The sequence below is a fragment of the Ambystoma mexicanum genome, chromosome 11 (assembly GCF_040938575.1).
Source record: "Ambystoma mexicanum isolate Mex_15411 chromosome 11, UKY_AmexF1_1, whole genome shotgun sequence".
NCBI classification, from domain to species: Eukaryota; Metazoa; Chordata; class Amphibia; order Caudata; family Ambystomatidae; genus Ambystoma; species Ambystoma mexicanum.
In genome coordinates this window covers 1,008,664,248-1,008,678,796 of record NC_090934.1, presented here as the reverse complement: position 1 = coordinate 1,008,678,796, position 14,549 = coordinate 1,008,664,248, and positions in this window count along the sequence as shown.

Here is a 14,549-nt window from a genome sequence, read left to right as displayed (position 1 = left end):
GAGATCAGTGGAATCTGTTTTTCTACTTTTTATAATGGAAAGGGAAGGAAAGGGATCCCAGTTTATAAGGACTGGGAGGTAAGGGCTCCTTAGCTGCTATAAACAGGTTGAGAAGGTAGTACCACACATTATTCTTCTTATAATGATAAAAGCAATAAGTGGTATTACGCAGTGGCTCGGTATAAGGAATGATCCTGGATAATAATAATAATAATAATAATAATAATAATAATAATAATAACTATTATTATTATTTTTATTATTATTATTATTCTTAGTCAATTTTTTATATTTTCTCTTGCTGTCTTTTGTGGTAAAAAAAAAAGGAAGGAAGGTGGATGAGTCATGGTGTGTGGGTGAAATCAAAGTGAAAAAAGCAAAATATGGGAGCGGGAGTGCACTGCCGTGTGGTTTAAAGTTCGGAGAGAGATACATTTTTAGAAATCCAGATTTGGATTTAGTGGGGGTATTTTAGTGTTGTTTCAGTTGCAAGCAGGCTATTATCACAAGATCACTTGGGACACAAATTAAGACCAAAACCATAAATGCGTATTACTAAGCAGTAAGTCCAAGAGTGCATCTGGGCTTACTGCTTAGTAATACGCAGTTCTGGTTTTGGTCTGGAATCAAAGTGAAGAAAGTGTAAAAGGGTGTGGGGAAAAAGTGGGTTGATCTGTATTTTTGAAGCACGTGCAGCATAGCAGTAGGGTTTAAGTGAAGCATTGGGGACGCACACAACATTATGGAGGAAGAAATTCCAATAAAATACATGCATAGGGTTCTGCCACTATGTTGTGACAGAATAAATAAACAATTGATAGTAGAAACAAAGGAAGGGAATGTCCTGCTCCTGGCCAGAGCAGGGCTCCCATAACAGAAACATGCTAGAAAAAATGTCCATCTTTGTAGCAGCAAAATATGAAGGGAATAAGTCCCAAAAAAGAGAAGGGATTCTAGATCTCTGTAAATTAGTTGAGGATATGAGAGATCAGGAAGGTGAAAAAGAGATCCAATGTAAGGGGATATACCCCGTAACGCCTAAACCTGCAGTAGGGTATAAAAACACAGTCTATAAGCCCCCAGAGGTAGAGAGAGTGTCAATAGGATTATCATGATTAGCACCTAGGAGGGGGGCTGTAGAGCTTTTTCACCACCATATAACCAACCCACAAGCTCTAATATGCCCGTAGCATTAGTGCACCCAGAGGGTCCACAAGTAGACATTGACAATGGGCCTCATTACGACCCTGGCGGAGTGGGTTTCCGCCAGCGGTATTCGTGGCGGACCCGTCCGCCCTATTACGAGTTCCCGTAGCGCCATGGAGCCTTTCTCCGCCTGGTTTTACCGGGCGGAGAAAACCATGGCGCTAAGGGACCTCGTTGTTAATTACGCCACCGTACTTTACGGTGGCGTAATTAACGCCTTCCCCACTCCCATTATACCCTATGGGGCAGGAATGGGAATGGGGAAGGGCAGAATGGGGATTGGGGATTTACCGCTCCGCCAAGGTCGGCATGGGGTGGTAAATCCGCCAACCCCCATGGCGCTATCGGCGGCTTTCCGCCGTGCTCCGCGGTGCATTTAGCACCGCGATTTCCGCCAGGGTCGTAATGAGGGCCAATAAGTTAAGAGCATTGCAGGAAAGGTTGGTCTGGTTACAAGAACCTGAAGAAGTATCAGCAGAAATAAGGGTACCGGTGCAGAAAACAGGGGATTGGAATTCAGGAGATTTTTTGTTTAGGTTTAACCCTGGGGCAATAAGAAATGTTTGTGTTGAAAAAGATGATGGGCAGAGGGTATGGACGGTCCTGGGACAAGAAGTAGAAGAAGCAAGTGAAAAAGGAGTCGGAAGATCAAGGAGTTAGAAATAATGAAGAGGCAGGGCAAGACAGAGATCAAGGAGAGGAGGCAGTGAGAAACCCGTCCCTGCCACAAGAGGCAGTGGGGAGGGCAGACCAAGAAATAGACCCGATTTAATCATGGTAGTACAAGATCAGAAGAATACTAAAGTGGTAGAAAACAAAATAGATATGCAGATGCCCCTAATACATAAAGAAGTAGGGATAATGCAGTATGTGTCATGGCCTCAAAAGGACAAAAATAATTTGACTAACGCTCTCCCCCAGCTTATAGACGGAGCTAGTAAATGGATCTATGAATTTGAAAAACAAACAGCGGGTGTAGCCTTAGCTGTAGGAGACTTAAAGAGCTTACTCGTCACCATATTTGGGGACCAGGCTGGGGACAGATGGGCAAGGGCTGGGGTAAGTCTTGGAGATAATGAACATGATGGAGAAGCCTTTGATGAGGTAAGGGCAAGGGTATGGGATGCCCTACGAAGGAGTACCCAGATACCCCTGATTTACATACTTTAATGCAATGCACAATGGGTGATGACGAGGACCCAGTTAGGTTTATTCTTAAGTTACAAGAAATGTGGAGAGTTGAGACAGTACCATTTTTCGATTTTATTGTAAAGAGGGGACTACCAAAAGAGGTCCATAAGGCACTAGATAAAACTGTGGGAATTGAAGCCAAAGGGTGGGCAGAGATACAAAGTACAATAGTCCACAATTGTAAGAGAATCAAGGAGCGGGATAGGGAGACAGCCCAGAACCGGCAAATGGATGAGGCAAAACTAGTGGAAAAGAAACTAAATAAGGTTGTCGTTCAAGCACCAGTGAAGGCACCGGCTCAGGGGGCAAGGACAGGAGATACTCAACAAATTCGGGATGCCACAACTGCGGCACTATGGGGTGAAGGAGGACAGGGACAATGGGGTAGGGGGGACAGTACCCCAACCCACAACTGCAGTATGAAGGAGCACCAAGGGGAAAAGGAGGATTTCGAGGAGCAAGAGCAGGAGGCTTTGGGAGGATAGGGCATCAGGGAGGAGGATTGGGACCATCACGGTGCTGGTGTTGCGGCAAATGGGGGCATTTCGCAAGAGAATGCAGGAACAGGCCTGGGATGAGATTTAATAATGGGTCATCGCCTTCAGGGCAGGGGTTCCAAGGGCCACAAGGATGGAGGCAACAGCAATTTGGCGAGTACCATGTTCTCCTGGCCCAATCTGGGGCAATTAGAATCATGGGTTTCCGGAATCTCCTCAACCTCCTGATTACTTGAGGAATGACGGGGACTGGAGGAAATGCGTACAGAAGTAGAAACTCCCAGTCCACCACTAACGCGTCCCCTAGAGCACCTCTCGGGGGAAATTCCCTTGAGCAATAATGATCGCACTTCCGGTTGACACTGGTGGCGAACAGATCCACCTGAGGGGTTCCCCCGAAGGGTGAAGATCTCTTGAAGGACTTCCTGAGCTAGTTCCCACTCATGGGAGACTGTGGTGTGCCTGCTCAGAGCATCCGCCGCAGTGTTCTTCTCTCCGGCTAGGTTAACTGCTGATAGAGAGATTCCTTCTTGAATTGCACAGAACCAGAGCAGCATTGCCTCTCTGCACAGTGGCAGTGATCCTACATCTCCTCTTTTGTTGAGGTAGTCCATGGCCACTGTGTTGTCCGTCATTATCAGAACATCTTTTCCCTGTACTGATGGCAGGAAAGCTTTCAGTGCTAGCCTGATCGCTCTCGGCTCTGATAGGTTGATGTGTAGTCTGGACTCCGATGGAGACCAACGACCGCTGATGGTTAATTTGTTGGCACGGGCTCCCCACCCCATGAGTGAGGCGTCCGTGACTACTGTTATCTCCGGCCATGGTTGCCAAAACGGTTCTCCTTTCAAGATGTTCTCCCGACAGGTCCACCACTGAAGGTCTCATGCTACTCTGTTCGGGATTTGTAGGAGATCTGACATTCTTCCTGACAATTTCAACCACTGGGTCCTTAGCGCCCACTGGAGAGATCTCATTCTCAGGCGAGCCTCTGGCACTAGAAAAATGCAGGATGCCATGAGGCTGAGCAACCTCAAAAAGTCGAAGGCTGGTAGACACTGGGCATTTTGAAATCTGGTCACCATCTGAAGAATATCTTGAGCCCTCACCTCCGGTGGCGAGGCTTTTCCCAGGGATGTGTCCAGGACTGCTCCAATGAACTGGAGTCTCTGTGATGGTATCATCTGTGACTTCTTTAAGTTGAGGGAGAAGCCCAGCTTGTGGAGGAAGTGGCAAACATAATCTAGATGAATCTGAGCTTGTTCCAGGGACACTGCTCTGATCAACCAGTCATCCAGGTAGGGGTAGACCTAAATCCCTTCCCTCCTTAGACTTGCTGCCACGACCGCCATTAACTTGGTGAAGACCCTCGGAGCAGAGGTCAGCCCAAATGGCAGAACCCAAAATTGATAGTGAGAGCTGACAATGGTGAACCTCAGGTACTTCCTGTGTGTAATGTATTGGCACATGAAATTAAGTATCCTGAAGGTCCAGAGATACCAATCAATCCAGGACCTGAAGGATTTGAGAAAGGGTTACCATCTTGAACTTGTCCTTCCCGAGGAATTTGTTCAATTCTGACAAGTCCAAGATGGCTATCAATCCTCCATCCTTTGGTATTAGGAAGTAGGGTGAGTACAAGCCTTGTTCCTCTCTGCTACAGGTACCGGTTTATGGCACCTTTCTCTAGCAGGTCTGAGATCTCCTGCATAAAGAGCGGGTCTGGAAACTTCAAAGAGTTGTTCCCCAGTGGATGACTCTGAGGAATATGCAGGAAAGGCAGGCAGTAACCTTAGGCAATTGTCTCCAATGCCCAAGCATCTGATGTAATAGCCTGCCATTCTGTCAGATGTTAAGTTAACCTGCCTCCTACTTGTGTTTTGTGTGGAGAGTCCTCAGAGAGGTTTAGGAGTGGCTGACACAAATGCTGAGTGTAAAGGTACCTCTGCCTTTTCCGAATGCGGAGTAAAAACGAAAGGGCTTCCCCCTCCAGGAGGTACATGTGGGGCGATTTGGAGTTTGACGAATTGCAGCCCCAAGGGATTTGGCTGCCGCTTTGGCGGTTTGCAATTTCTCCAAACTGTCAACAGCCTTCTTGCCAAATAGAGAGGTGCCAACAAAGGGCATATCAGAAGTCTGGCTTGTACATCAAGAGCAAAACCAGATTTCCGCAACCACGCAAATCTGTAGATTGTGGTACTCGCCACCATGGCTCTGCTGATGCTGTCAGCAGAGTTGATGACCTGTTTGGAGGGACTCACACATCGCATCCTTCCCATCCTTGATGATATTCAAGAATGCGTCTCGTTCCTCCCCTTCTGGGAGATGGTCAGCCACCGATGAAGCGCACTACCAAATGGTGTGGCTGAATCTTGCTAGCGTGCAAGTGGCGTTAACAGATTTAAGTGCCATGCTGCATGCTGAAAAGATCTTTTTAGACATGGCATCAAATCTTTTGTCGTCTCTATCTTGTGGTATAGTGGGGTATGCCGATTTACTACTTGACAACGTTGCAGCCTGCACAACTAAGCTCTCTGGGGTTGGATGCTTACTTAAGTATACAGGATCTGAGGCCAACACTCTGTACTTCGCAGAGAGCTTTTTATTTACTGCAGGGATAACCTCCTATGTTTCCCAATTTGTAGCTATTTTCCTCTGTAATGCTGCATGAAAAGGGACTATAGGGTCTTCTTGAAGCCCTTTATCTAATATGTCTGTTACGTCATCTTGTTGGAAAGAGGGTGCAGGTGTTAACCACCCCATAAACTCCATAATTCTTGCCATAAGGGATCTGTAAGACATTTCTGCATGCTCTCCAGGTTCTGGTCTAGCAAAGTCAGCCTCTGGAGAGGTATCAATGCCACTGGCATCTTGTAAAGATTCCTGAAGATCTCTTAATCTAACTTCCTCAGATATTAGCTCCTCTGGAATAGGAACCCTTGTAGCCAAAAGGCCTCTCATTATCAGAGTCTTCTCCTTCATAGATAGAGGACAAAGCTCTGAAGTAGTCAGAGCGTGGGTAAGGGGTAAAACCCATTTCAAGAGATGAGGGAGCCAAATTGGTCGACACTGCTTGAGATAGGGTTGTAGTTGATGTAGACGTCATAGGTCTCGACAAACTTACAAACGGTGTCGATATACTCTACTATGGTCTCGATATCGTCGAGAGAATTGGAATTCTACTCAATGTCGTCGATATGGTCGACGCCCCTTTCAACGTCTTTGAAGGATCCTTCGACTCCCCGAGTGCCGATGATGCAGTTGGGGCATGAGGCTTCGAAAGCCTCTCCTTCATCGGGGTCGACGACGGCGTTGATGACACAGTCTTGTGTGTCGAAGGCACCTTCGATGACGCAGTTTCATGCGAAGGGCCCTTGTCTTTACTCTGGGGTTTGTGACGATCGAGGGTTTTTATTCGCCGAGGTCGACTCACTGCATTTTTCTTTTTCGGGTCCTTCACTCAGGGTATCACCTCTAGGCATCTCCGAGGGGGACAAGACCGCATTCTCGAAGACCCTTAGCATTATTTTGCAAAATTCCTCCCACTTAGCTGGAGAGCTGTGTTTAGTGGGGCAGGTGACCCTTTCTGGAGATTTAGAAGATGAAGAGGAAGGTGATCTATGACGCCTCTTCTTAGTATGTCTCGATCTAGATGAGTGGTGAGAAACACTTCGAGATCTTGAGAGGGAATGTTTTCTCCGATGACGAGGAGACGAATGTCTCGACCCGGCCGAGTACAATTTGAAGGGGTAGAGGATTTAACGGTCTTACCTTTTTCCAGCTTCCCCCTACGCTCCCTCAAGGCTTTCACCGGCATGGACATACACTCCTCACATTCCGAACACTGTGTTCTGAGCCCAGGCACCACAGGCAGATCCTGTGAGGAACAGTTAACGACATCTTTTTTCCACAATCCCGACATTTTTTGAAGCCGGATCGTGGCATTGATGAAGCGGACGAAGTTGCCATCGTAGAATTGAAGATTTCTTTCAAGGAAATCGAAGTTTTTGAAGAGCTTACTGAGACCGAGCGTTGCATCTCCGAGGCTTACGAAGCATGGAAAAACAGAACTGGGCAACGGACGCTGCGCAAGACTATTTATACCTATGGTGACATCGGCGCCGATACGAGGCCTTCGAGGGACACCGACTCGAGGGACGTCGACGTTCAGCGCCCTCTACTGTGAAAAAATGTCTGAGGCCAGTAAACTGGAAGTGGATTTATCAAAGATAAGGAATACGTGGGAGGACACAATCCATTCGAAGGTGGAGTTCAGAACACATATTGGCTATCGCTTGCCTTTGATTAAATCCTGTCATGGCTGGGCGCAGCAGTAAAAATACTGGTTCCTGTGATCATGTTCTTCTTGGTTCTCTTCTGCACGTGCCAATGGGGTTTCCGATGATGTGTTCCTATGGTCCCTAATAGTGCAAAGATGATGGTATCAATTGGGGGACCTAAAGCAGCATGCCATACAATAAACATCAAAACTCAAACTAATATTTCTGGGTTTGTAGATATGTTGGATGGGGATGAGTTTGTTACGGTAGAAGTAATGAAAGCGTGGAATGTTAGGGAGGAGCTAGCGCTTTGGCTAGCGTCTCCCTGCCCCCCTCAAGCGCTTTACAACTAGGCAATAATTCTAAGCACTATAGCACTAAGAAAGCTTTTTTCATGCAAAAATAATCACACACAGGCATGGCCAGTCACTAAATAAAGGTAGTTAGGATTGAAATATAAGATGCAAATAACTATTAGTTTAATGAATTGGTAAAAATGTTACATTGCATTTAGTTTTCTCAGAGCACGGTAAAGAGCAGACTCTCTGCCAAAAAGGAATGTGGCTGGCGCTAAGAATGGATCGCAGAGCTCATGCGGTGTTGCGTCACTGAGGCTAAGGCTTGTAGAGAGCACGATGTGTCTCAGAAGCTGTTCCTGTCAATCACAAGCCAATGGAGACTAAAAAAAAGATTCAGCATGACAAAGAGTACTAGGAAAACAAGGGTTTTTTATAGGAATTACTGGACCACATCAAATATAATTATGTTGAGTAAGTGTTGAGAGAATGGCGGGAAGATGTGTTTATGTATGAATGTTTATAACAAAGTAAATTATGCTAAACAAGAACGACAAATTATTCCTGCATATACAGCATAATGTTATGTAGCCTGTCCCACACGGAACTCAGCCATGCCAGAAATTGCTGATAATGAAGAAAGGAAGACTCTGCAGCATCCCTTGTATGGCAAGAAGGATAATTTTGGAGGAGCTCTGCTGGTATCCAGTGACCACGTCAAGAGTATTTAAGCCCCAGGCCCAGCACCAGTCTTCAGGACCTGGGAGCCAGCCACAGATGACAGAATGCTGGTTTGAAATGGCAGAGTCCTCTGCCATTTCCCCCAATCCTCATGATCTGTAAAGATTAAAGTTTTGTTATCGCCTGCAAAATAGACTCATGGCTTTTAATTCCCTAGAGGGGTGCATTTACTCTGGTTTATGGTGATTAGGGATCCCCTGTATTTAAGGGGCACCCCTGTAAATTGGGGTTCACTTTTAAGAGGTTAGTGCTATGGAATATGTGTAGCTCGCAATGGGATGCAGAGGCAGAAGCTGACGGAAGAATTCGAAGAACACAGACAGCATTTTAACAGAATATTAGCATAGAATGTGGCGTTGGTGGAACCTGGAGGAACCTAGACGTGGACTAAATGCATTTCGGTGCTGGACTGCCAATGTGCCCGGGACAAAGACAAGTACACACAGGTTGTTTTTGTGTGTCGTTGCAATATGCCACAAACAACAACCCATTACAATGTAAACCAGCAATACCGGTCAGAAAATGAAACCTTGACTCGTTAGTCTATGAACTCGTCTACAGTAAAACTAACCTAATATTTGGCATTTCCATTCTCTCGCTGTAACGCAGAGTGTCCGTTCAGATTAATGCATTTTCATAAAATGAAATTACATGTTCCTTTGTCCAGTTTTGCAATGGTGGACCCTGCGATCATGAATACTTTTTTACTCTTCGAAATTTATAGTGCTTTACTTATTTTATTAAAACAGTTCCAGTTAGTGTCCTCCCCATTGTCACATCTGCGTGTGCCCTGTTTTCGAGGAACGTGCTCTGCTGATGATAATGTGAGACACTTGCAAGTCATAAATACAAGTGCCCTTCCATCTCCACTGAACTTCCCGCGCACTAACAAATGTTGGAGTAGAGGCGGTATATCCCGCCCCCCTGAACCATTCTCGTACCGGTCAAATGACGTCTAAGCTAAGGTGGGAGACACCTCCAGCACTCCTGTACCTATTTGCATCACCCACATTTCATATAAGTGTATTAACGCTGTGCTAATGTGTATGCTTTGAACCTCATTTTGTTTACTTTCAAATACCTTATTTTTCAAGGCCCTCTGCCCCACTGCTCACTCTCCCAGAGCCGCGCACAGCCAGCCCCCACCATCTCCTTCAGCTCAGCCCATCTCCTGTTCTCATGGCAATGCAGCTATTCATTTTTGCAAGTAGCAAGTCTCGAGCCCTGACAAAATGTGCTCGTACGAGATTGTCAGACCAAGCCCTGCTCCAACCTTAGTGCACAATCTGTCTCTGTTGACGGACTCATGCCATCTCCAACCCCTTTCTACCAGGCCGCAGTCTCCTGAACCCATGAGCCCTGTTCCCTTTGAACGCATCTGGTCCCCAGACCCTACTCCTGCACCACCTCAAATTCACCTCCCATATACCAATCAGGAGTGGTCATATATTTTGGTAACACTAACACCTATCACCAATGCGTTTGAAATCGTAAGACTCCAAAGGCCGCAAATCAAAGATCAGCCCTCCTGATAAGGTATCCGATCGCAATGACCCCTAACACATGCCCCCATAAAAAATATAGATCAGAATGCACCTATTTCACACCAACAGCCCCCTTTCATGCTTTATTTTGCTTAGTCAGTAGTTCATGCATGCCAAGTTTGTTATCTAGCCTAGGTCTCATTCCTTAGTAGGACGTGTATTTATTGAGCTATTTGGACACATGCTTGCTAAGGCAACTGCAGACCCTGTAGTTGCTTTCATGCTGATATCCATTTGGCCCTCCCCCGATCAGTGAAGGATGCACAAGAGCTTGCCGAAAGCAGGAAGGGGGAAAGCACCGAGTTACACTGTATGGCATCCTCCAACAGGCACTTCTTGCAAAATAAATTGACAAAGAGGATACATTTGAAAAGACAATGTGGACGCTTAATACTTATTTATACTTTTAATAGCTTTGAAATTCAAGTTAAATAGATTTCCATTGGTCATGTACAATGCATTGTTAGGACACTTACCTGGCCTTCTCGCCGCATCCGCTCCCGGACGTGGCGGTTCTACCCCTGTTACCAGCTTGGGAAGCGTGGCTGTGGGCAGCGGGTCGGCGCTCGCTTGCGTGCGCAAGCCCCGCGGGTAACCAGGAACGGGCAGGCAAGCTTGTGTTCCAACCCTCGTTCCGGTGCCCGCTCGGCCATCGCGCATGCGCTGTCCCGCTAGCGGTCCACGCCTCGCTTTCGTGCTGGACGCTGTAAATAGCGTCCAGCCCTCTACTGTTCGCGTCTTAACGCGGTTTGTCCCCACTTACCGTCGCTTGGTGCCTCGCATCAGGTCCCTGCTCCTTGGTTCCTGTTTCTTTATCCTGACTACGGGCTGCCTTACTCCTGCTACCCGCCAGTTCCTCTCCCTTCCCTGGGTCCAATTCCTTTGGGATTAGCTCCCTTGGCTCCGTGGCTCTTAGGAGGTTGGGGGGGGATTCCCATCTTGGCCTTCTCCCTCTCTTTGGGTCTCCCTGTTCCTGGGTCCATTCTCTCTTCCTGACCTCCTTGTTTGCCTTGAACTTCTTGTCACTTTGGCTCTGGGTGCCAGCCCTCCGGATTATCAACTGCCTTGGTGGATCGTGCTGAAGACCTCTCGTCCTCCAGTTGTGGCTTTCTACCGGACCGCACCAGCTCAACCTAGTCACCTCCCTGTCAGTGCTTGCACTGTCCCGACGTCACTGTAATCCACAGGGAGGTGAGCCAGTGGCGTTGGGAGGTGATTCCAATCCATCCCTGTTCCATTAGGGTTGGGTCGGGGTCGCTTCCTAGCGTTGCGATATCTACATTCGGTTTGGAAACTACCAGTCTGGCGTCACCAGTGAGACCAGCAACTGAAACCCCAGGTACGCAGCGCTCCAGAGACGCACAGCTTAACAGATTAAGACGCCTAACAACCAGCTCTGGTTCTGTAATGGAAGACTCCGAAGAATTGAGGAATGAGATCAGGGCCCTACGCGCCGAGATGACCGTACTGCATCAGGAAAATGTGGCCTTACGTCAGCTGGTAGCTCAAGGGACTCACCCCGGTACCTCCGCAGAGTCTGTGATGGCTCAGACCACCCCGATAAAGTTCGACGGAGACCCCAGACGGGTAGCTGAATTCTGCAATCATTGTAGGATACATTTTTTGTGCCGTCCTACACATTTCAACCAAGATAAGGCTAAGATTGGGTATGTTTTGGGAAATCTCACCGGAAACGCATTGGCCTGGGCCACTCCTTTGGTGGCTGCCGAGAGTCCAGTCCTGGAAGACTTTGTGGCCTTTGAGAAGGCTTTTCTGGAAGTATTCCGGTCTCCCAACCTTGCCGCTGCTGCGCAAAATCAGCTCATGGACCTGAAGCAAGGATCCAGTGATATAATCGCCTACATCAGCCGTTTTCGTCAGCTGGCCACCGATTCACTATGGCCTGAGATTACTCAAAAGACCCTTTTTCGTAGGGGGTTGAGAGATGAATATAAGGATGAACTCCTCCATATACCAGAACCCGAAACCCTGCAAGCATTACAAGAACAAGTGATGCGGATTGATCACAGGTTATCGGAGAGAAGGGGTGAGAGGCGCCGTTTAGAAAGGACGGTTTCAAGATTCGTCCCAGTACCAACCAAAGCATCTACCTCGTCTGAACCAAACCCCGAACCAATGCAACTAGGAGCGGTTAGAGGCCCCCTATCTGATGCCGAGAAGAAACGTAGGCGTGACCTACGGTTGTGCCTGTACTGTGGGGCCTCTGGTCATTATCTCAGTGCTTGCCCATCAAGGCCGCTCCGAAGGTCGGAAAACTGAATGGCCTGTCGTCCAGGGGTAAGGCGACGATGGGCCCCTCTCCTTCTACAGTCCTTCCCGATACGGTACTGGTTCGGCAACCCATGCAATCAGTCGTGCTTATGGTCTTAACGCTCCGGGTCTCTTGGTCAGGAAGAGAACCCATAGGGGTGCTTGGATTATTGGATTGCGGAGCCTCTGGAAATTATATGGACGCAGATTTTGCCATCAGGAATGGTATCACTTTGATCGAAAAGAACTGCGCTTCAGTGGTGGAAGTTATTGACGGTACCCCGTTGTCTTCGGGTCCGGTCCATCAACATTCCGAGTCACTAGGATTATGGATTGAAGAACATCATGAACAGATCTCTTTGGATATCATCAAGACTCCCTCTTATCCGATCATCTTAGGGCTGCCGTGGTTGTTACATCATAACCCCAACATCAACTGGCAGACTCGGACCTTGGTTTTCAGCTCTGAGCGTTGTGTGCAGGACTGTTGCCATGTCGGTTCTTCTCCAACGCAATCATCAGTCGCCACACAGACTGAAGGGGTTGGTGTGCCACGCTTACTCTCTGTTTCTTCTGTTCCTTCTGTATATGCTGGCTTTCATGAGGTTTTCTCTGATCCTAAGGGCATACCCTTACCACCTCATAGACCTTTCGATTGTGCCATCGACCTGTTGCCAGACGCTGTGATTCCACACGGCAAGGTGTACTCCTTGACCGCTCAAGAAAGGGAGGCCTTGCAGGAGTATCTCGATGAATGTCTTCAGAAAGGGTATATTGCCCCTTCTAATTCCCCGGCAGGATTCCCGCTGTTCTTCGTAAAGAAAAAGGAGGGCACCCTGCGCCCGTGTGTTGATTATCGCCAACTAAACGACATTACACGAAAGGACAGATACCCGCTTCCCTTGATTCGATCCATCCTGGAATCTTTACGTGAGTCAAGGATGTTTTCCAAGTTTGACCTCCGTGGAGCCTACCATTTGGTACGAATAAAGGCCGGGGACGAGTGGAAGACGGCCTTCAAGACCCCAAGCGGGCACTACGAATACAGAGTTATGCCTTTCGGGCTATGTAATGCCCCTGCTGTCTTCCAGCGTTTAATGGATCACATATTCTCCGACTTAATCGGGACCTCAGTCTGGGTATACCTGGATGACATATTAGTGTTTTCAAGAAATCTCGAAGAGCACATTGTCCAAGTAAAGGAGGTACTCCGGCGGCTACATGTGAATAACCTTTACGCTAAGCTTGAGAAATGTCATTTTCATCAGGACCATATCGAATTTCTTGGGTATGTGATCAGTGCGTCGGGTATACACATGGATCCAGCCAAGGTTCGTGCTATCCTAGGATGGAAGGTTCCCAGCGACAGGAATTCTCTTCAACGATTTCTTGGTTTCATTAATTTCTATCGGAGATTCATTCCGTCTTCCTCACTGCTGTCTGCACCTTTAACCTGTTTGACCAGCAGTAGGAGAACCTTTGTTTGGGGGCACGATGCTGCCGCCTCTTTTGAGCAACTAAGGAAGGCCTTTAGCTCCGCGCCTATCTTACACCATCCCCAAGAAGACCAGCCGTTCATCGTGGAAGCCGACTCTTCGGATTTTGCTGTGGGAGCCGTTCTGCTTCAGATGGATCCGAGCATTGGAATGGAGTTTCCTGTGGCCTACTATTCCAGAAAACTCACGGCTAGTGAACGGAACTACCCCATTATCAAAAAAGAACTACTGGCCATCAAAACCGCCTTTGAGGAATGGCGCCATCACCTTCTTGGAGGACGTTTTCCAGTTGAGGTACGCACTGACCATCGAAACCTGCAATTTCTACGTTCCTTACAGTGTCGGACCTCCCGCCAAGCACGATGGGCCTTTTTCTTCTCACAGTATGATTTCCGTATCACCTATGTACCCAGTAACCGTAACGTGAAGGCGGATGCTCTTTCCCGTTCTTTGGCTGCTGATGTGCAACATGAGGGACGGGACCTGCCTGTAATCGCTCCCAAGCATTTCCTACTGGCCGTGCCGTCGTTCCTGCAGAGGGTGGTACAAGCTACTTCGTCGGACTCTTCTCGGGATACATTGGTAAGACGTCGCCATCTTAGGGAGAAGGACGGATTGCTCTTTTTCCAGAACAAGTTGTACCTACCCACGGATGAGCTTCGCAAGACAATCCTACAGAGTTTTCACGATTCCAAGATTGGGGGTCACCGTGGTATACGGTCTACGCAGGAGCTCGTTTCCCGGCATTTTTGGTGGCCTAAATGGACCTTGCAAGTCAGACGATATGTGGAATGCTGTCCCATCTGTGCCCAGGTCAAGGTTCCGCGCCTGAAGGCTGTGGGTCTTTTACATCCTGTGGAAACACCACCTTTTCCTTGGCATACAATTGCCACTGATTTCATTGTCGACCTTCCGCCCTCCGAAGGACATACCTGCATCATGGTCGTCATTGACTGTTTCACCAAGATGGCCCACTTCATACCCTTCCCTGGACTTTCCACGGCTGCCTTAGTGGCGCGTGCCTTTT